Source organism: Labrus mixtus, chromosome 22 (genome assembly GCF_963584025.1).
Source record: "Labrus mixtus chromosome 22, fLabMix1.1, whole genome shotgun sequence".
NCBI lineage: Eukaryota > Metazoa > Chordata > Actinopteri > Labriformes > Labridae > Labrus > Labrus mixtus.
In genome coordinates this window covers 1,803,228-1,822,293 of record NC_083633.1, presented here as the reverse complement: position 1 = coordinate 1,822,293, position 19,066 = coordinate 1,803,228, and the positions used below count along the sequence as shown (strand labels likewise).

The following is a 19,066-nucleotide window of genomic DNA, read 5'->3' as shown; positions in this document are numbered from 1 at the left end:
TCAAAGGGTTTGCTCTTCCGTTTTTAGCGATCGTCACTGAAAAGCAACGCTCGCTTGCCGGGGCCATGGGCGAGGAGGACTGTATGGGGAATGTGATGCCGGCCTTAGCCTATCAGGGGCATCGCTTCTCGGCCTTTTGGCTAAGATCAAGTGTAGTATCTGTTCTTATCAGTTTAATATCTGATACGTCCCCTACCCGGGGACCATATATTAAATTGATTTTTGGACTTGGGAGATGGAACAGGGGCTTGCTCCGTCCACTCCACGCATCGACCCGGTATTGCAGTACCTCCGGGAACGGTGCACCCTCCTCTCTTCAGTGTTTAAAATAATCCTTTCTTTCCGCTGCGTTTAAGAGAAATGTGTGTGTGAGTCTGGCCTGGCTTTGTCACTGCGTTGACATGCAGCCGGGACTCAAGCTTTTTGAAATGAACTGGAATTTTAGTCAGGTTGGGGGTTATTTGTGTGCCAGTTCCCCCATTTGCCACTCTGTGTATGCTATTGCTGTAGTAGCACACAGACACACAATAACATATCAACAGTTATTGTTGCAAAGTGTTTCTGGCCTAGCTGCTGCTTCGACTGTTCTTTTGTTGGCGGTAAAAAAACACACACACACACACACACACACACACACACACTGGCGGTAGCTATCGGTCGGCTTTGATGTGGAAGTGTGGCACTTCCTGTTAGAATGGTGAGCCTTATTTCTCCACTTGAATGTAGAAAGACAAGCCCTACCGGGCCTCAACACAAAACTTTCCTCTGTGTTGAGGACAAGTAGAAGGGACACCCAGTGCAGAAAACTCTGATTTCGGTGGTTTGCATGTTGTTGGGACCGTCAGTGAGGGCGATGGTCCTGTGAAGGACTCCTTTTGCCCTGAGCCGTACAACTCATACTTACCTGGCAGGGGAGATACCATGATCAAGAAGGTGGTTCACCCATGGCGAGGCCTGGCCATTGCACTCCGGCGGGGCTGACCTATGCGAATTCCCCAAATGTGGGAATCTCGACTGCATAATTTGTGGTAGTGGGGGACTGCGTTCGCGCTCTCCCCTGATGGATTGTCAAAAGTAATAAGGGGGAAACAGATAGGGAGACGCTGCCTTCCAACCTGGCTGTAGCGACAGACAGACGACAAGAATTTGAAAGGTGGCTTAAAGCTATGCACAGCCAGTTTCTTTGCTAGTGCTAGATCACAATATCGCTCGTCAATCAAATTTGTTTCAGATTCAGCAGCCCTTGCTCTGATCAATGTGAAATCCCAGTCACGGCACATCTGCCTTACAGAACGGCTGTGGGCCAATAAAAGGCCCCAATCTTCTCCTGTCTTTTGGTTCACTTCAGTCTGCTGCAGATAAATCTGGTGGTTGAGGGTTTGAAGTCATTTTTCAGAGCTTGACGTAAGGCATGTGTCTTAAAGGTGCTTCGATCAAAGGGTTTGCTCTTCCGTTTTACCGATCGTCACTGAAAAGCAACGCTCGCTTGCCGGGGCCATGGGCGAGGAGGACTGTATGGGGAATGTGATGCCGGCCTTAGCCTATCAGGGGCATCGCTTCTCGGCCTTTTGGCTAAGATCAAGTGTAGTATCTGTTCTTATCAGTTTGATATCTGATACGTCCCCTACCCGGGGACCATATATTAAATTGATTTTTGGACTTGGGAGATAGAACAGGGGCTTGCTCCGTCCACTCCACGCATCGACCCGGTATTGCAGTACCTCCGGGAACGGTGCACCCTCCTCTCTTCAGTGTTTAAAATAATCCTTTCTTTCCGCTGCGTTTAAGAGAAATGTGTGTGTGAGTCTGGCCTGGCTTTGTCACTGCGTTGACATGCTGCCGGGACTCAAGCTTTTTGAAATGAACTGGAATTTTAGTCAGGTTGGGGGTTATTTGTGTGCCAGTTCCCCCATTTGCCACTCTGTGTATGCTATTGCTGTAGTAGCACACAGACACACAATAACATATCAACAGTTATTGTTGCAAAGTGTTTCTGGCCTAGCTGCTGCTTCGACTGTTCTTTTGTTGGCGGTAAAAAAACACACACACACTGGCGGTAGCTATCGGTCGGCTTTGATGTGGAAGTGTGGCACTTCCTGTTAGAATGGTGAGCCTTATTTCTCCACTTGAATGTAGAAAGACAAGCCCTACCGGGCCTCAACACAAAACTTTCCTCTGTGTTGAGGACAAGTAGAAGGGACACCCAGTGCAGAAAACTCTGATTTCGGTGGTTTGCATGTTGTTGGGACCGTCAGTGAGGGCGATGGTCCTGTGAAGGACTCCTTTTGCCCTGAGCCGTACAACTCATACTTACCTGGCAGGGGAGATACCATGATCAAGAAGGTGGTTCACCCATGGCGAGGCCTGGCCATTGCACTCCGGCGGGGCTGACCTATGCGAATTCCCCAAATGTGGGAATCTCGACTGCATAATTTGTGGTAGTGGGGGACTGCGTTCGCGCTCTCCCCTGATGGATTGTCAAAAGTAATAAGGGGGAAACAGATAGGGAGACGCTGCCTTCCAACCTGGCTGTAGCGACAGACAGACGACAAGAATTTCAAAGGTGGCTTAAAGCTATGCACAGCCAGTTTCTTTGCTAGTGCTAGATCACAATATCGCTCGTCAATCAACTTTGTTTCAGATTCAGCAGCCCTTGCTCTGATCAATGTGAAATCCCAGTCACGGCACATCTGCCTTACAGAACGGCTGTGGGCCAATAAAAGGCCCCAATCTTCTCCTGTCTTTTGGTTCACTTCAGTCTGCTGCAGATAAATCTGGTGGTTGAGGGTTTGAAGTCATTTTTCAGAGCTTGACGTAAGGCATGTGTCTTAAAGGTGCTTCGATCAAAGGGTTTGCTCTTCCGTTTTTAGCGATCGTCACTGAAAAGCAACGCTCGCTTGCCGGGGCCATGGGCGAGGAGGACTGTATGGGGAATGTGATGCCGGCCTTAGCCTATCAGGGGCATCGCTTCTCGGCCTTTTGGCTAAGATCAAGTGTAGTATCTGTTCTTATCAGTTTAATATCTGATACGTCCCCTACCCGGGGACCATATATTAAATTGATTTTTGGACTTGGGAGATGGAACAGGGGCTTGCTCCGTCCACTCCACGCATCGACCCGGTATTGCAGTACCTCCGGGAACGGTGCACCCTCCTCTCTTCAGTGTTTAAAATAATCCTTTCTTTCCGCTGCGTTTAAGAGAAATGTGTGTGTGAGTCTGGCCTGGCTTTGTCACTGCGTTGACATGCTGCCGGGGCTCAAGCTTTTTGAAATGAACTGGAATTTTAGTCAGGTTGGGGGTTATTTGTGTGCCAGTTCCCCCATTTGCCACTCTGTGTATGCTATTGCTGTAGTAGCACACAGACACACAATAACATATCAACAGTTATTGTTGCAAAGTGTTTCTGGCCTAGCTGCTGCTTCGACTGTTCTTTTGTTGGCGGTAAAAAAACACACACACACACACACACACACACTGGCGGTAGCTATCGGTCGGCTTTGATGTGGAAGTGTGGCACTTCCTGTTAGAATGGTGAGCCTTATTTCTCCACTTGAATGTAGAAAGACAAGCCCTACCGGGCCTCAACACAAAACTTTCCTCTGTGTTGAGGACAAGTAGAAGGGACACCCAGTGCAGAAAACTCTGATTTCGGTGGTTTGCATGTTGTTGGGACCGTCAGTGAGGGCGATGGTCCTGTGAAGGACTCCTTTTGCCCTGAGCCGTACAACTCATACTTACCTGGCAGGGGAGATACCATGATCAAGAAGGTGGTTCACCCATGGCGAGGCCTGGCCATTGCACTCCGGCGGGGCTGACCTATGCGAATTCCCCAAATGTGGGAATCTCGACTGCATAATTTGTGGTAGTGGGGGACTGCGTTCGCGCTCTCCCCTGATGGATTGTCAAAAGTAATAAGGGGGAAACAGATAGGGACACGCTGCCTTCCAACCTGGCTGTAGCGACAGACAGACGACAAGAATTTCAAAGGTGGCTTAAAGCTATGCACAGCCAGTTTCTTTGCTAGTGCTAGATCACAATATCGCTCGTCAATCAAATTTGTTTCAGATTCAGCAGCCCTTGCTCTGATCAATGTGAAATCCCAGTCACGGCACATCTGCCTTACAGAACGGCTGTGGGCCAATAAAAGGCCCCAATCTTCTCCTGTCTTTTGGTTCACTTCAGTCTGCTGCAGATAAATCTGGTGGTTGAGGGTTTGAAGTCATTTTTCAGAGCTTGACGTAAGGCATGTGTCTTAAAGGTCCTTCGATCAAAGGGTTTGCTCTTCCGTTTTACCGATCGTCACTGAAAAGCAACGCTCGCTTACCGGGGCCATGTGCGAGGAGGACTGTATGGGGAATGTGATGCCGGCCTTAGACTGTCAGGGGCATCGCTTCTCGGCCTTTTGGCTAAGATCAAGTGTAGTATCTGTTCTTATCAGTTTAATATCTGATACGTCCCCTACCCGGGGACCATATATTAAATTGATTTTTGGATTTGGGAGATGGAACAGGGGCTTGCTCCGTCCACTCCACGCATCGACCCGGTATTGCAGTACCTCCGGGAACGGTGCACCCTCCTCTCTTCAGTGTTTAAAATAATCCTTTCTTTCCGCTGCGTTTAAGAGAAATGTGTGTGTGAGTCTGGCCTGGCTTTGTCACTGCGTTGACATGCTGCCGGGACTCAAGCTTTTTGAAATGAACTGGAATTTTAGTCAGGTTGGGGGTTATTTGTGTGCCAGTTCCCCCATTTGCCACTCTGTGTATGCTATTGCTGTAGTAGCACACAGACACACAATAACATATCAACAGTTATTGTTGCAAAGTGTTTCTGGCCTAGCTGCTGCTTCGACTGTTCTTTTGTTGGCGGTAAAAAAACACACACACACACACACACTGGCGGTAGCTATCGGTCGGCTTTGATGTGGAAGTGTGGCACTTCCTGTTAGAATGGTGAGCCTTATTTCTCCACTTGAATGTAGAAAGACAAGCCCTACCGGGCCTCAACACAAAACTTTCCTCTGTGTTGAGGACAAGTAGAAGGGACACCCAGTGCAGAAAACTCTGATTTCGGTGGTTTGCATGTTGTTGGGACCGTCAGTGAGGGCGATGGTCCTGTGAAGGACTCCTTTTGCCCTGAGCCGTACAAGTCATACTTACCTGGCAGGGGAGATACCATGATCAAGAAGGTGGTTCACCCATGGCGAGGCCTGGCCATTGCACTACGGCGGGGCTGACCTATGCGAATTCCCCAAATGTGGGAATCTCGACTGCATAATTTGTGGTAGTGGGGGACTGCGTTCGCGCTCTCCCCTGATGGATTGTCAAAAGTAATAAGGGGGAAACAGATAGGGAGACGCTGCCTTCCAACCTGGCTGTAGCGACAGACAGACGACAAGAATTTCAAAGGTGGCTTAAAGCTATGCACAGCCAGTTTCTTTGCTAGTGCTAGATCACAATATCGCTCGTCAATCAAATTTGTTTCAGATTCAGCAGCCCTTGCTCTGATCAATGTGAAATCCCAGTCACGGCACATCTGCCTTACAGAACGGCTGTGGGCCAATAAAAGGCCCCAATCTTCTCCTGTCTTCTGGTTCACTTCAGTCTGCTGCAGATAAATCTGGTGGTTGAGGGTTTGAAGTCATTTTTCAGAGCTTGACGTAAGGCATGTGTCTTAAAGGTGCTTCGATCAAAGGGTTTGCTCTTCCGTTTTTAGCGATCGTCACTGAAAAGCAACGCTCGCTTGCCGGGGCCATGGGCGAGGAGGACTGTATGGGGAATGTGATGCCTGCCTTAGCCTATCAGGGGCATCGCTTCTCGGCCTTTTGGCTAAGATCAAGTGTAGTATCTGTTCTTATCAGTTTAATATCTGATACGTCCCCTATCCGGGGACCATATATTAAATTGATTTTTGGACTTGGGAGATGGAACAGGGGCTTGCTCCGTCCACTCCACGCATCGACCCGGTATTGCAGTACCTCCGGGAACGGTGCACCCTCCTCTCTTCAGTGTTTAAAATAATCCTTTCTTTCCGCTGCGTTTAAGAGAAATGTGTGTGTGAGTCTGGCCTGGCTTTGTCACTGCGTTGACATGCTGCCGGGACTCAAGCTTTTTGAAATGAACTGGAATTTTAGTCAGGTTGGGGGTTATTTGTGTGCCAGTTCCCCCATTTGCCACTCTGTGTATGCTATTGCTGTAGTAGCACACAGACACACAATAACATATCAACAGTTATTGTTGCAAAGTGTTTCTGGCCTAGCTGCTGCTTCGACTGTTCTTTTGTTGGCGGTAAAAAAACACACACACACACACACACACACACACACACACACACACACTGGCGGTAGCTATCGGTCGGCTTTGATGTGGAAGTGTGGCACTTCCTGTTAGAATGGTGAGCCTTATTTCTCCACTTGAATGTAGAGAGACAAGCCCTACCGGGCCTCAACACAAAATTTTCCTCTGTGTGGAGGACAAGTAGAAGGGACACCCAGTGCAGAAAACTCTGATTTTGGTGGTTTGCATGTTGTTGGGACCGTCAGTGAGGGCGATGGTCCTGTGAAGGACTCCTTTTGCCCTGAGCCGTACAACTCATACTTACCTGGCAGGGGAGATACCATGATCAAGAAGGTGGTTCACCCATGGCGAGGCCTGGCCATTGCACTCCGGCGGGGCTGACCTATGCGAATTCCCCAAATGTGGGAATCTCAACTGCATAATTTGTGGTAGTGGGGGACTGCGTTCGCGCTCTCCCCTGATGGATTGTCAAAAGTAATAAGGGGGAAACAGATAGGGACACGCTGCCTTCCAACCTGGCTGTAGCGACAGACAGACGACAAGAATTTCAAAGGTGGCTTAAAGCTATGCACAGCCAGTTTCTTTGCTAGTGCTAGATCACAATATCGTTCGTCAATCAACTTTGTTTCAGATTCAGCAGCCCTTGCTCTGATCAATGTGAAATCCCAGTCACGGCACATCTGCCTTACAGAACGGCTGTGGGCCAATAAAAGGCCCCAATCTTCTCCTGTCTTTTGGTTCACTTCAGTCTGCTGCAGATAAATCTGGTGGTTGAGGGTTTGAAGTCATTTTTCAGAGCTTGACGTAAGGCATGTGTCTTAAAGGTGCTTCGATCAAAGGGTTTGCTCTTCCGTTTTACCGATCGTCACTGAAAAGCAACGCTCGCTTGCCGGGGCCATGGGCGAGGAGGACTGTATGGGGAATGTGATGCCGGCCTTAGCCTATCAGGGGCATCGCTTCTCGGCCTTTTGGCTAAGATCAAGTGTAGTATCTGTTCTTATCAGTTTGATATCTGATACGTCCCCTACCCGGGGACCATATATTAAATTGATTTTTGGACTTGGGAGATGGAACAGGGGCTTGCTCCGTCCACTCCACGCATCGACCCGGTATTGCAGTACCTCCGGGAACGGTGCACCCTCCTCTCTTCAGTGTTTAAAATAATCCTTTCTTTCCGCTGCGTTTAAGAGAAATGTGTGTGTGAGTCTGGCCTGGCTTTGTCACTGCGTTGACATGCTGCCGGGACTCAAGCTTTTTGAAATGAACTGGAATTTTAGTCAGGTTGGGGGTTATTTGTGTGCCAGTTCCCCCATTTGCCACTCTGTGTATGCTATTGCTGTAGTAGCACACAGACACACAATAACATATCAACAGTTATTGTTGCAAAGTGTTTCTGGCCTAGCTGCTGCTTCGACTGTTCTTTTGTTGGCGGTAAAAAAACACACACACACACACACTGGCGGTAGCTATCGGTCGGCTTTGATGTGGAAGTGTGGCACTTCCTGTTAGAATGGTGAGCCTTATTTCTCCACTTGAATGTAGAAAGACAAGCCCTACCGGGCCTCAACACAAAACTTTCCTCTGTGTTGAGGACAAGTAGAAGGGACACCCAGTGCAGAAAACTCTGATTTCGGTGGTTTGCATGTTGTTGGGACCGTCAGTGAGGGCGATGGTCCTGTGAAGGACTCCTTTTGCCCTGAGCCGTACAACTCATACTTACCTGGCAGGGGAGATACCATGATCAAGAAGGTGGTTCACCCATGGCGAGGCCTGGCCATTGCACTCCGGCGGGGCTGACCTACGCGAATTCCCCAAATGTGGGAATCTCGACTGCATAATTTGTGGTAGTGGGGGACTGCGTTCGCGCTCTCCCCTGATGGATTGTCAAAAGTAATGAGGGGGAAACAGATAGGGAGACGCTGCCTTCCAACCTGGCTGTAGCGACAGACAGACGACAAGAATTTCAAAGGTGGCTTAAAGCTATGCACAGCCAGTTTCTTTGCTAGTGCTAGATCACAATATCGCTCGTCAATCAAATTTGTTTCAGATTCAGCAGCCCTTGCTCTGATCAATGTGAAATCCCAGTCACGGCACATCTGCCTTACAGAACGGCTGTGGGCCAATAAAAGGCCCCAATCTTCTCCTGTCTTTTGGTTCACTTCAGTCTGCTGCAGATAAATCTGGTGGTTGAGGGTTTGAAGTCATTTTTCAGAGCTTGACGTAAGGCATGTGTCTTAAAGGTGCTTCGATCAAAGGGTTTGCTCTTCCGTTTTACCGATCGTCACTGAAAAGCAACGCTCGCTTGCCGGGGCCATGGGCGAGGAGGACTGTATGGGGAATGTGATGCCGGCCTTAGCCTATCAGGGGCATCGCTTCTCGGCCTTTTGGCTAAGATCAAGTGTAGTATCTGTTCTTATCAGTTTGATATCTGATACGTCCCCTACCCGGGGACCATATATTAAATTGATTTTTGGACTTGGGAGATGGAACAGGGGCTTGCTCCGTCCACTCCACGCATCGACCCGGTATTGCAGTACCTCCGGGAACGGTGCACCCTCCTCTCTTCAGTGTTTAAAATAATCCTTTCTTTCCGCTGCGTTTAAGAGAAATGTGTGTGTGAGTCTGGCCTGGCTTTGTCACTGCGTTGACATGCTGCCGGGACTCAAGCTTTTTGAAATGAACTGGAATTTTAGTCAGGTTGGGGGTTATTTGTGTGCCAGTTCCCCCATTTGCTACTCTGTGTATGCTATTGCTGTAGTAGCACACAGACACACAATAACATATCAACAGTTATTGTTGCAAAGTGTTTCTGGCCTAGCTGCTGCTTCGACTGTTCTTTTGTTGGCGGTAAAAAAACACACACACACACACACTGGCGGTAGCTATCGGTCGGCTTTGATGTGGAAGTGTGGCACTTCCTGTTAGAATGGTGAGCCTTATTTCTCCACTTGAATGTAGAAAGACAAGCCCTACCGGGCCTCAACACAAAACTTTCCTCTGTGTTGAGGACAAGTAGAAGGGACACCCAGTGCAGAAAACTCTGATTTCGGTGGTTTGCATGTTGTTGGGACCGTCAGTGAGGGCCATGGTCCTGTGAAGGACTCCTTTTGCCCTGAGCCGTACAACTCATACTTACCTGGCAGGGGAGATACCATGATCAAGAAGGTGGTTCACCCATGGTGAGGCCTGGCCATTGCACTCCGGCGGGGCTGACCTATGCGAATTCCCCAAATGTGGGAATCTCGACTGCATAATTTGTGGTAGTGGGGGACTGCGTTCGCGCTCTCCCCTGATGGATTGTCAAAAGTAATAAGGGGGAAACAGATAGGGAGACGCTGCCTTCCAACCTGGCTGTAGCGACAGACAGACGACAAGAATTTCAAAGGTGGCTTAAAGCTATGCACAGCCAGTTTCTTTGCTAGTGCTAGATCACAATATCGCTCGTCAATCAAATTTGTTTCAGATTCAGCAGCCCTTGCTCTGATCAATGTGAAATCCCAGTCACGGCACATCTGCCTTACAGAACGGCTGTGGGCCAATAAAAGGCCCCAATCTTCTCCTGTCTTTTGGTTCACTTCAGTCTGCTGCAGATAAATCTGGTGGTTGAGGGTTTGAAGTCATTTTTCAGAGCTTGACGTAAGGCATGTGTCTTAAAGGTGCTTCGATCAAAGGGTTTGCTCTTCCGTTTTACCGATCGTCACTGAAAAGCAACGCTCGCTTGCCGGGGCCATGGGCGAGGAGGACTGTATGGGGAATGTGATGCCGGCCTTAGCCTATCAGGGGCATCGCTTCTCGGCCTTTTGGCTAAGATCAAGTGTAGTATCTGTTCTTATCAGTTTGATATCTGATACGTCCCCTACCCGGGGACCATATATTAAATTGATTTTTGGACTTGGGAGATGGAACAGGGGCTTGCTCCGTCCACTCCACGCATCGACCCGGTATTGCAGTACCTCCGGGAACGGTGCACCCTCCTCTCTTCAGTGTTTAAAATAATCCTTTCTTTCCGCTGCGTTTAAGAGAAATGTGTGTGTGAGTCTGGCCTGGCTTTGTCACTGCGTTGACATGCTGCCGGGACTCAAGCTTTTTGAAATGAACTGGAATTTTAGTCAGGTTGGGGGTTATTTGTGTGCCAGTTCCCCCATTTGCCACTCTGTGTATGCTATTGCTGTAGTAGCACACAGACACACAATAACATATCAACAGTTATTGTTGCAAAGTGTTTCTGGCCTAGCTGCTGCTTCGACTGTTCTTTTGTTGGCGGTAAAAAAACACACACACACTGGCGGTAGCTATCGGTCGGCTTTGATGTGGAAGTGTGGCACTTCCTGTTAGAATGGTGAGCCTTATTTCTCCACTTGAATGTAGAAAGACAAGCCCTACCGGGCCTCAACACAAAACTTTCCTCTGTGTTGAGGACAAGTAGAAGGGACACCCAGTGCAGAAAACTCTGATTTCGGTGGTTTGCATGTTGTTGGGACCGTCAGTGAGGGCGATGGTCCTGTGAAGGACTCCTTTTGCCCTGAGCCGTACAACTCATACTTACCTGGCAGGGGAGATACCATGATCAAGAAGGTGGTTCACCCATGGCGAGGCCTGGCCATTGCACTCCGGCGGGGCTGACCTATGCGAATTCCCCAAATGTGGGAATCTCGACTGCATAATTTGTGGTAGTGGGGGACTGCGTTCGCGCTCTCCCCTGATGGATTGTCAAAAGTAATAAGGGGGAAACAGATAGGGAGACGCTGCCTTCCAACCTGGCTGTAGCGACAGACAGACGACAAGAATTTCAAAGGTGGCTTAAAGCTATGCACAGCCAGTTTCTTTGCTAGTGCTAGATCACAATATCGCTCGTCAATCAACTTTGTTTCAGATTCAGCAGCCCTTGCTCTGATCAATGTGAAATCCCAGTCACGGCACATCTGCCTTACAGAACGGCTGTGGGCCAATAAAAGGCCCCAATCTTCTCCTGTCTTTTGGTTCACTTCAGTCTGCTGCAGATAAATCTGGTGGTTGAGGGTTTGAAGTCATTTTTCAGAGCTTGACGTAAGGCATGTGTCTTAAAGGTGCTTCGATCAAAGGGTTTGCTCTTCCGTTTTTAGCGATCGTCACTGAAAAGCAACGCTCGCTTGCCGGGGCCATGGGCGAGGAGGACTGTATGGGGAATGTGATGCCGGCCTTAGCCTATCAGGGGCATCGCTTCTCGGCCTTTTGGCTAAGATCAAGTGTAGTATCTGTTCTTATCAGTTTAATATCTGATACGTCCCCTACCCGGGGACCATATATTAAATTGATTTTTGGACTTGGGAGATGGAACAGGGGCTTGCTCCGTCCACTCCACGCATCGACCCGGTATTGCAGTACCTCCGGGAACGGTGCACCCTCCTCTCTTCAGTGTTTAAAATAATCCTTTCTTTCCGCTGCGTTTAAGAGAAATGTGTGTGTGAGTCTGGCCTGGCTTTGTCACTGCGTTGACATGCTGCCGGGACTCAAGCTTTTTGAAATGAACTGGAATTTTAGTCAGGTTGGGGGTTATTTGTGTGCCAGTTCCCCCATTTGCCACTCTGTGTATGCTATTGCTGTAGTAGCACACAGACACACAATAACATATCAACAGTTATTGTTGCAAAGTGTTTCTGGCCTAGCTGCTGCTTCGACTGTTCTTTTGTTGGCGGTAAAAAAACACACACACACTGGCGGTAGCTATCGGTCGGCTTTGATGTGGAAGTGTGGCACTTCCTGTTAGAATGGTGAGCCTTATTTCTCCACTTGAATGTAGAAAGACAAGCCCTACCGGGCCTCAACACAAAACTTTCCTCTGTGTTGAGGACAAGTAGAAGGGACACCCAGTGCAGAAAACTCTGATTTCGGTGGTTTGCATGTTGTTGGGACCGTCAGTGAGGGCGATGGTCCTGTGAAGGACTCCTTTTGCCCTGAGCCGTACAACTCATACTTACCTGGCAGGGGAGATACCATGATCAAGAAGGTGGTTCACCCATGGCGAGGCCTGGCCATTGCACTCCGGCGGGGCTGACCTATGCGAATTCCCCAAATGTGGGAATCTCGACTGCATAATTTGTGGTAGTGGGGGACTGCGTTCGCGCTCTCCCCTGATGGATTGTCAAAAGTAATAAGGGGGAAACAGATAGGGAGACGCTGCCTTCCAACCTGGCTGTAGCGACAGACAGACGACAAGAATTTCAAAGGTGGCTTAAAGCTATGCACAGCCAGTTTCTTTGCTAGTGCTAGATCACAATATCGCTCGTCAATCAACTTTGTTTCAGATTCAGCAGCCCTTGCTCTGATCAATGTGAAATCCCAGTCACGGCACATCTGCCTTACAGAACGGCTGTGGGCCAATAAAAGGCCCCAATCTTCTCCTGTCTTTTGGTTCACTTCAGTCTGCTGCAGATAAATCTGGTGGTTGAGGGTTTGAAGTCATTTTTCAGAGCTTGACGTAAGGCATGTGTCTTAAAGGTGCTTCGATCAAAGGGTTTGCTCTTCCGTTTTTAGCGATCGTCACTGAAAAGCAACGCTCGCTTGCCGGGGCCATGGGCGAGGAGGACTGTATGGGGAATGTGATGCCGGCCTTAGCCTATCAGGGGCATCGCTTCTCGGCCTTTTGGCTAAGATCAAGTGTAGTATCTGTTCTTATCAGTTTAATATCTGATACGTCCCCTACCCGGGGACCATATATTAAATTGATTTTTGGACTTGGGAGATGGAACAGGGGCTTGCTCCGTCCACTCCACGCATCGACCCGGTATTGCAGTACCTCCGGGAACGGTGCACCCTCCTCTCTTCAGTGTTTAAAATAATCCTTTCTTTCTGCTGCGTTTAAGAGAAATGTGTGTGTGAGTCTGGCCTGGCTTTGTCACTGCGTTGACATGCTGCCGGGACTCAAGCTTTTTGAAATGAACTGGAATTTTAGTCAGGTTGGGGGTTATTTGTGTGCCAGTTCCCCCATTTGCCACTCTGTGTATGCTATTGCTGTAGTAGCACACAGACACACAATAACATATCAACAGTTATTGTTGCAAAGTGTTTCTGGCCTAGCTGCTGCTTCGACTGTTCTTTTGTTGGCGGTAAAAAAACACACACACACACACACACACACACACACACACTGGCGGTAGCTATCGGTCGGCTTTGATGTGGAAGTGTGGCACTTCCTGTTAGAATGGTGAGCCTTATTTCTCCACTTGAATGTAGAAAGACAAGCCCTACCGGGCCTCAACACAAAACTTTCCTCTGTGTTGAGGACAAGTAGAAGGGACACCCAGTGCAGAAAACTCTGATTTCGGTGGTTTGCATGTTGTTGGGACCGTCAGTGAGGGCGATGGTCCTGTGAAGGACTCCTTTTGCCCTGAGCCGTACAACTCATACTTACCTGGCAGGGGAGATACCATGATCAAGAAGGTGGTTCACCCATGGCGAGGCCTGGCCATTGCACTCCGGCGGGGCTGACCTATGCGAATTCCCCAAATGTGGGAATCTCGACTGCATAATTTGTGGTAGTGGGGGACTGCGTTCGCGCTCTCCCCTGATGGATTGTCAAAAGTAATAAGGGGGAAACAGATAGGGAGACGCTGCCTTCCAACCTGGCTGTAGCGACAGACAGACGACAAGAATTTCAAAGGTGGCTTAAAGCTATGCACAGCCAGTTTCTTTGCTAGTGCTAGATCACAATATCGCTCGTCAATCAAATTTGTTTCAGATTCAGCAGCCCTTGCTCTGATCAATGTGAAATCCCAGTCACGGCACATCTGCCTTACAGAACGGCTGTGGGCCAATAAAAGGCCCCAATCTTCTCCTGTCTTTTGGTTCACTTCAGTCTGCTGCAGATAAATCTGGTGGTTGAGGGTTTGAAGTCATTTTTCAGAGCTTGACGTAAGGCATGTGTCTTAAAGGTGCTTCGATCAAAGGGTTTGCTCTTCCGTTTTACCGATCGTCACTGAAAAGCAACGCTCGCTTGCCGGGGCCATGGGCGAGGAGGACTGTATGGGGAATGTGATGCCGGCCTTAGCCTATCAGGGGCATCGCTTCTCGGCCTTTTGGCTAAGATCAAGTGTAGTATCTGTTCTTATCAGTTTAATATCTGATACGTCCCCTACCCGGGGACCATATATTAAATTGATTTTTGGACTTGGGAGATGGAACAGGGGCTTGCTCCGTCCACTCCACGCATCGACCCGGTATTGCAGTACCTCCGGGAACGGTGCACCCTCCTCTCTTCAGTGTTTAAAATAATCCTTTCTTTCCGCTGCGTTTAAGAGAAATGTGTGTGTGAGTCTGGCCTGGCTTTGTCACTGCGTTGACATGCTGCCGGGACTCAAGCTTTTTGAAATGAACTGGAATTTTAGTCAGGTTGGGGGTTATTTGTGTGCCAGTTCCCCCATTTGCCACTCTGTGTATGCTATTGCTGTAGTAGCACACAGACACACAATAACATATCAACAGTTATTGTTGCAAAGTGTTTCTGGCCTACCTGCTGCTTCGACTGTTCTTTTGTTGGCGGTAAAAAAACACACACACACTGGCGGTAGCTATCGGTCGGCTTTGATGTGGAAGTGTGGCACTTCCTGTTAGAATGGTGAGCCTTATTTCTCCACTTGAATGTAGAAAGACAAGCCCTACCGGGCCTCAACACAAAACTTTCCTCTGTGTTGAGGACAAGTAGAAGGGACACCCAGTGCAGAAAACTCTGATTTCGGTGGTTTGCATGTTGTTGGGACCGTCAGTGAGGGCGATGGTCCTGTGAAGGACTCCTTTTGCCCTGAGCCGTACAACTCATACTTACCTGGCAGGGGAGATACCATGATCAAGAAGGTGGTTCACCCATGGCGAGGCCTGGCCATTGCACTCCGGCGGGGCTGACCTATGCGAATTCCCCAAATGTGGGAATCTCGACTGCATAATTTGTGGTAGTGGGGGACTGCGTTCGCGCTCTCCCCTGATGGATTGTCAAAAGTAATAAGGGGGAAACAGATAGGGAGACGCTGCCTTCCAACCTGGCTGTAGCGACAGACAGACGACAAGAATTTCAAAGGTGGCTTAAAGCTATGCACAGCCAGTTTCTTTGCTAGTGCTAGATCACAATATCGCTCGTCAATCAACTTTGTTTCAGATTCAGCAGCCCTTGCTCTGATCAATGTGAAATCCCAGTCACGGCACATCTGCCTTACAGAACGGCTGTGGGCCAATAAAAGGCCCCAATCTTCTCCTGTCTTTTGGTTCACTTCAGTCTGCTGCAGATAAATCTGGTGGTTGAGGGTTTGAAGTCATTTTTCAGAGCTTGACGTAAGGCATGTGTCTTAAAGGTGCTTCGATCAAAGGGTTTGCTCTTCCGTTTTTAGCGATCGTCACTGAAAAGCAACGCTCGCTTGCCGGGGCCATGGGCGAGGAGGACTGTATGGGGAATGTGATGCCGGCCTTAGCCTATCAGGGGCATCGCTTCTCGGCCTTTTGGCTAAGATCAAGTGTAGTATCTGTTCTTATCAGTTTAATATCTGATACGTCCCCTACCCGGGGACCATATATTAAATTGATTTTTGGACTTGGGAGATGGAACAGGGGCTTGCTCCGTCCACTCCACGCATCGACCCGGTATTGCAGTACCTCCGGGAACGGTGCACCCTCCTCTCTTCAGTGTTTAAAATAATCCTTTCTTTCTGCTGCGTTTAAGAGAAATGTGTGTGTGAGTCTGGCCTGGCTTTGTCACTGCGTTGACATGCTGCCGGGACTCAAGCTTTTTGAAATGAACTGGAATTTTAGTCAGGTTGGGGGTTATTTGTGTGCCAGTTCCCCCATTTGCCACTCTGTGTATGCTATTGCTGTAGTAGCACACAGACACACAATAACATATCAACAGTTATTGTTGCAAAGTGTTTCTGGCCTAGCTGCTGCTTCGACTGTTCTTTTGTTGGCGGTAAAAAAACACACACACACACACACACACACACACACACACTGGCGGTAGCTATCGGTCGGCTTTGATGTGGAAGTGTGGCACTTCCTGTTAGAATGGTGAGCCTTATTTCTCCACTTGAATGTAGAAAGACAAGCCCTACCGGGCCTCAACACAAAACTTTCCTCTGTGTTGAGGACAAGTAGAAGGGACACCCAGTGCAGAAAACTCTGATTTCGGTGGTTTGCATGTTGTTGGGACCGTCAGTGAGGGCGATGGTCCTGTGAAGGACTCCTTTTGCCCTGAGCCGTACAACTCATACTTACCTGGCAGGGGAGATACCATGATCAAGAAGGTGGTTCACCCATGGCGAGGCCTGGCCATTGCACTCCGGCGGGGCTGACCTATGCGAATTCCCCAAATGTGGGAATCTCGACTGCATAATTTGTGGTAGTGGGGGACTGCGTTCGCGCTCTCCCCTGATGGATTGTCAAAAGTAATAAGGGGGAAACAGATAGGGAGACGCTGCCTTCCAACCTGGCTGTAGCGACAGACAGACGACAAGAATTTCAAAGGTGGCTTAAAGCTATGCACAGCCAGTTTCTTTGCTAGTGCTAGATCACAATATCGCTCGTCAATCAAATTTGTTTCAGATTCAGCAGCCCTTGCTCTGATCAATGTGAAATCCCAGTCACGGCACATCTGCCTTACAGAACGGCTGTGGGCCAATAAAAGGCCCCAATCTTCTCCTGTCTTTTGGTTCACTTCAGTCTGCTGCAGATAAATCTGGTGGTTGAGGGTTTGAAGTCATTTTTCAGAGCTTGACGTAAGGCATGTGTCTTAAAGGTGCTTCGATCAAAGGGTTTGCTCTTCCGTTTTACCGATCGTCACTGAAAAGCAACGCTCGCTTGCCGGGGCCATGGGCGAGGAGGACTGTATGGGGAATGTGATGCCGGCCTTAGCCTATCAGGGGCATCGCTTCTCGGCCTTTTGGCTAAGATCAAGTGTAGTATCTGTTCTTATCAGTTTAATATCTGATACGTCCCCTACCCGGGGACCATATATTAAATTGATTTTTGGACTTGGGAGATGGAACAGGGGCTTGCTCCGTCCACTCCACGCATCGACCCGGTATTGCAGTACCTCCGGGAACGGTGCACCCTCCTCTCTTCAGTGTTTAAAATAATCCTTTCTTTCCGCTGCGTTTAAGAGAAATGTGTGTGTGAGTCTGGCCTGGCTTTGTCACTGCGTTGACATGCTGCCGGGACTCAAGCTTTTTGAAATGAACTGGAATTTTAGTCAGGTTGGGGGTTATTTGTGTGCCAGTTCCCCCATTTGCCACTCTGTGTATGCTATTGCTGTAGTAGCACACAGACACACAATAACATATCAACAGTTATTGTTGCAAAGTGTTTCTGGCCTACCTGCTGCTTCGACTGTTCTTTTGTTGGCGGTAAAAAAACACACACACACTGGCGGTAGCTATCGGTCGGCTTTGATGTGGAAGTGTGGCACTTCCTGTTAGAATGGTGAGCCTTATTTCTCCACTTGAATGTAGAAAGACAAGCCCTACCGGGCCTCAACACAAAACTTTCCTCTGTGTTGAGGACAAGTAGAAGGGACACCCAGTGCAGAAAACTCTGATTTCGGTGGTTTGCATGTTGTTGGGACCGTCAGTGAGGGCGATGGTCCTGTGAAGGACTCCTTTTGCCCTGAGCCGTACAACTCATACTTACCTGGCAGGGGAGATACCATGATCAAGAAGGTGGTTCACCCATGGCGAGGCCTGGCCATTGCACTCCGGCGGGGCTGACCTATGCGAATTCCCCAAATGTGGGAATCTCGACTGCATAATTTGTGGTAGTGGGGGACTGCGTTCGCGCTCTCCCCTGATGGATTGTCAAAAGTAATAAGGGGGAAACAGATAGGGAGACGCTGCCTTCCAACCTGGCTGTAGCGACAGACAGACGACAAGAATTTCAAAGGTGGCTTAAAGCTATGCACAGCCAGTTTCTTTGCTAGTGCTAGATCACAATATCGCTCGTCAATCAACTTTGTTTCAGATTCAGCAGCCCTTGCTCTGATCAATGTGAAATCCCAGTCACGGCACATCTGCCTTACAGAACGGCTGTGGGCCAATAAAAGGCCCCAATCTTCTCCTGTCTTTTGGTTCACTTCAGTCTGCTGCAGATAAATCTGGTGGTTGAGGGTTTGAAGTCATTTTTCAGAGCTTGACGTAAGGCATGTGTCTTAAAGGTGCTTCGATCAAAGGGTTTGCTCTTCCGTTTTACCGATCGTCACTGAAAAGCAACGCTCGCTTGCCGGGGCCATGGGCGAGGAGGACTGTATGGGGAATGTGATGCCGGCCTTAGCCTATCAGGGGCATCGCTTCTCGGCCTTTTGGCTAAGATCAAGTGTAGTATCTGTTCTTATCAGTTTAATATCTGATACGTCCCCTACCCGGGGACCATATATTAAATTGATTTTTGGACTTGGGAGATGGAACAGGGGCTTGCTCCGTCCACTCCACGCATCGACCCGGTATTGCAGTACCTCCGGGAACGGTGCACCCTCCTCTCTTCAGTGTTTAAAATAATCCTTTCTTTCCGCTGCGTTTAAGAGAAATGTGTGTGTGAGTCTGGCCTGGCTTTGTCACTGCGTTGACATGCTGCCGGGACTCAAGCTTTTTGAAATGAACTGGAATTTTAGTCAGGTTGGGGGTTATTTGTGTGCCAGTTCCCCCATTTGCCACTCTGTGTATGCTATTGCTGTAGTAGCACACAGACACACAATAACATATCAACAGTTATTGTTGCAAAGTGTTTCTGGCCTAGCTGCTGCTTCGACTGTTCTTTTGTTGGCGGT

The 19,066-nt window shown here is 48.9% G+C and overlaps 27 non-coding genes across 27 annotated transcripts; all 27 read left to right on the top strand.

Moving 5' to 3' along the window:
- The first annotated feature begins 120 nt into the window (after positions 1–120).
- On the top strand, positions 121–311 carry LOC132957434 (U2 spliceosomal RNA). The gene has a single exon (XR_009666638.1). It is a non-coding gene; the product is annotated as a U2 spliceosomal RNA (small nuclear RNA).
- Positions 312–896: 585 nt separating this feature from the next.
- LOC132957075 (U1 spliceosomal RNA) lies at positions 897–1,060 on the top strand. The gene has a single exon (XR_009666295.1). It is a non-coding gene; the product is annotated as a U1 spliceosomal RNA (small nuclear RNA).
- A 492-nt stretch (positions 1,061–1,552) lies between these two features.
- On the top strand, positions 1,553–1,743 carry LOC132956921 (U2 spliceosomal RNA). Its single transcript, XR_009666174.1, has one exon. It is a non-coding gene; the product is annotated as a U2 spliceosomal RNA (small nuclear RNA).
- Positions 1,744–2,306: 563 nt separating this feature from the next.
- LOC132957074 (U1 spliceosomal RNA) lies at positions 2,307–2,470 on the top strand. The gene has a single exon (XR_009666294.1). It is a non-coding gene; the product is annotated as a U1 spliceosomal RNA (small nuclear RNA).
- Positions 2,471–2,963: 493 nt separating this feature from the next.
- LOC132957433 (U2 spliceosomal RNA) lies at positions 2,964–3,154 on the top strand. Its single transcript, XR_009666637.1, has one exon. It is a non-coding gene; the product is annotated as a U2 spliceosomal RNA (small nuclear RNA).
- Positions 3,155–3,731: 577 nt separating this feature from the next.
- On the top strand, positions 3,732–3,895 carry LOC132957073 (U1 spliceosomal RNA). The gene has a single exon (XR_009666293.1). It is a non-coding gene; the product is annotated as a U1 spliceosomal RNA (small nuclear RNA).
- A 492-nt stretch (positions 3,896–4,387) lies between these two features.
- Positions 4,388–4,578, top strand: LOC132957304 (U2 spliceosomal RNA). The gene has a single exon (XR_009666512.1). It is a non-coding gene; the product is annotated as a U2 spliceosomal RNA (small nuclear RNA).
- A 571-nt stretch (positions 4,579–5,149) lies between these two features.
- Positions 5,150–5,313, top strand: LOC132957155 (U1 spliceosomal RNA). The gene has a single exon (XR_009666372.1). It is a non-coding gene; the product is annotated as a U1 spliceosomal RNA (small nuclear RNA).
- Positions 5,314–5,806: 493 nt separating this feature from the next.
- LOC132957294 (U2 spliceosomal RNA) lies at positions 5,807–5,997 on the top strand. The gene has a single exon (XR_009666503.1). It is a non-coding gene; the product is annotated as a U2 spliceosomal RNA (small nuclear RNA).
- A 593-nt stretch (positions 5,998–6,590) lies between these two features.
- Positions 6,591–6,754, top strand: LOC132957226 (U1 spliceosomal RNA). Its single transcript, XR_009666439.1, has one exon. It is a non-coding gene; the product is annotated as a U1 spliceosomal RNA (small nuclear RNA).
- A 492-nt stretch (positions 6,755–7,246) lies between these two features.
- LOC132956873 (U2 spliceosomal RNA) lies at positions 7,247–7,437 on the top strand. Its single transcript, XR_009666126.1, has one exon. It is a non-coding gene; the product is annotated as a U2 spliceosomal RNA (small nuclear RNA).
- Positions 7,438–8,006: 569 nt separating this feature from the next.
- On the top strand, positions 8,007–8,170 carry LOC132957199 (U1 spliceosomal RNA). The gene has a single exon (XR_009666414.1). It is a non-coding gene; the product is annotated as a U1 spliceosomal RNA (small nuclear RNA).
- A 492-nt stretch (positions 8,171–8,662) lies between these two features.
- On the top strand, positions 8,663–8,853 carry LOC132956872 (U2 spliceosomal RNA). Its single transcript, XR_009666125.1, has one exon. It is a non-coding gene; the product is annotated as a U2 spliceosomal RNA (small nuclear RNA).
- Positions 8,854–9,422: 569 nt separating this feature from the next.
- LOC132957099 (U1 spliceosomal RNA) lies at positions 9,423–9,586 on the top strand. The gene has a single exon (XR_009666318.1). It is a non-coding gene; the product is annotated as a U1 spliceosomal RNA (small nuclear RNA).
- Positions 9,587–10,078: 492 nt separating this feature from the next.
- On the top strand, positions 10,079–10,269 carry LOC132956871 (U2 spliceosomal RNA). The gene has a single exon (XR_009666124.1). It is a non-coding gene; the product is annotated as a U2 spliceosomal RNA (small nuclear RNA).
- A 563-nt stretch (positions 10,270–10,832) lies between these two features.
- LOC132957072 (U1 spliceosomal RNA) lies at positions 10,833–10,996 on the top strand. The gene has a single exon (XR_009666292.1). It is a non-coding gene; the product is annotated as a U1 spliceosomal RNA (small nuclear RNA).
- A 493-nt stretch (positions 10,997–11,489) lies between these two features.
- On the top strand, positions 11,490–11,680 carry LOC132957432 (U2 spliceosomal RNA). Its single transcript, XR_009666636.1, has one exon. It is a non-coding gene; the product is annotated as a U2 spliceosomal RNA (small nuclear RNA).
- Positions 11,681–12,243: 563 nt separating this feature from the next.
- LOC132957071 (U1 spliceosomal RNA) lies at positions 12,244–12,407 on the top strand. The gene has a single exon (XR_009666291.1). It is a non-coding gene; the product is annotated as a U1 spliceosomal RNA (small nuclear RNA).
- Positions 12,408–12,900: 493 nt separating this feature from the next.
- LOC132957431 (U2 spliceosomal RNA) lies at positions 12,901–13,091 on the top strand. The gene has a single exon (XR_009666635.1). It is a non-coding gene; the product is annotated as a U2 spliceosomal RNA (small nuclear RNA).
- Positions 13,092–13,676: 585 nt separating this feature from the next.
- LOC132957069 (U1 spliceosomal RNA) lies at positions 13,677–13,840 on the top strand. The gene has a single exon (XR_009666289.1). It is a non-coding gene; the product is annotated as a U1 spliceosomal RNA (small nuclear RNA).
- A 492-nt stretch (positions 13,841–14,332) lies between these two features.
- On the top strand, positions 14,333–14,523 carry LOC132957430 (U2 spliceosomal RNA). Its single transcript, XR_009666634.1, has one exon. It is a non-coding gene; the product is annotated as a U2 spliceosomal RNA (small nuclear RNA).
- Positions 14,524–15,086: 563 nt separating this feature from the next.
- On the top strand, positions 15,087–15,250 carry LOC132957068 (U1 spliceosomal RNA). The gene has a single exon (XR_009666288.1). It is a non-coding gene; the product is annotated as a U1 spliceosomal RNA (small nuclear RNA).
- Positions 15,251–15,743: 493 nt separating this feature from the next.
- On the top strand, positions 15,744–15,934 carry LOC132957429 (U2 spliceosomal RNA). Its single transcript, XR_009666633.1, has one exon. It is a non-coding gene; the product is annotated as a U2 spliceosomal RNA (small nuclear RNA).
- Positions 15,935–16,519: 585 nt separating this feature from the next.
- LOC132957067 (U1 spliceosomal RNA) lies at positions 16,520–16,683 on the top strand. Its single transcript, XR_009666287.1, has one exon. It is a non-coding gene; the product is annotated as a U1 spliceosomal RNA (small nuclear RNA).
- Positions 16,684–17,175: 492 nt separating this feature from the next.
- Positions 17,176–17,366, top strand: LOC132957427 (U2 spliceosomal RNA). Its single transcript, XR_009666631.1, has one exon. It is a non-coding gene; the product is annotated as a U2 spliceosomal RNA (small nuclear RNA).
- A 563-nt stretch (positions 17,367–17,929) lies between these two features.
- LOC132957066 (U1 spliceosomal RNA) lies at positions 17,930–18,093 on the top strand. Its single transcript, XR_009666286.1, has one exon. It is a non-coding gene; the product is annotated as a U1 spliceosomal RNA (small nuclear RNA).
- A 492-nt stretch (positions 18,094–18,585) lies between these two features.
- LOC132957426 (U2 spliceosomal RNA) lies at positions 18,586–18,776 on the top strand. The gene has a single exon (XR_009666630.1). It is a non-coding gene; the product is annotated as a U2 spliceosomal RNA (small nuclear RNA).
- The last annotated feature ends 290 nt before the right edge of the window (positions 18,777–19,066 follow it).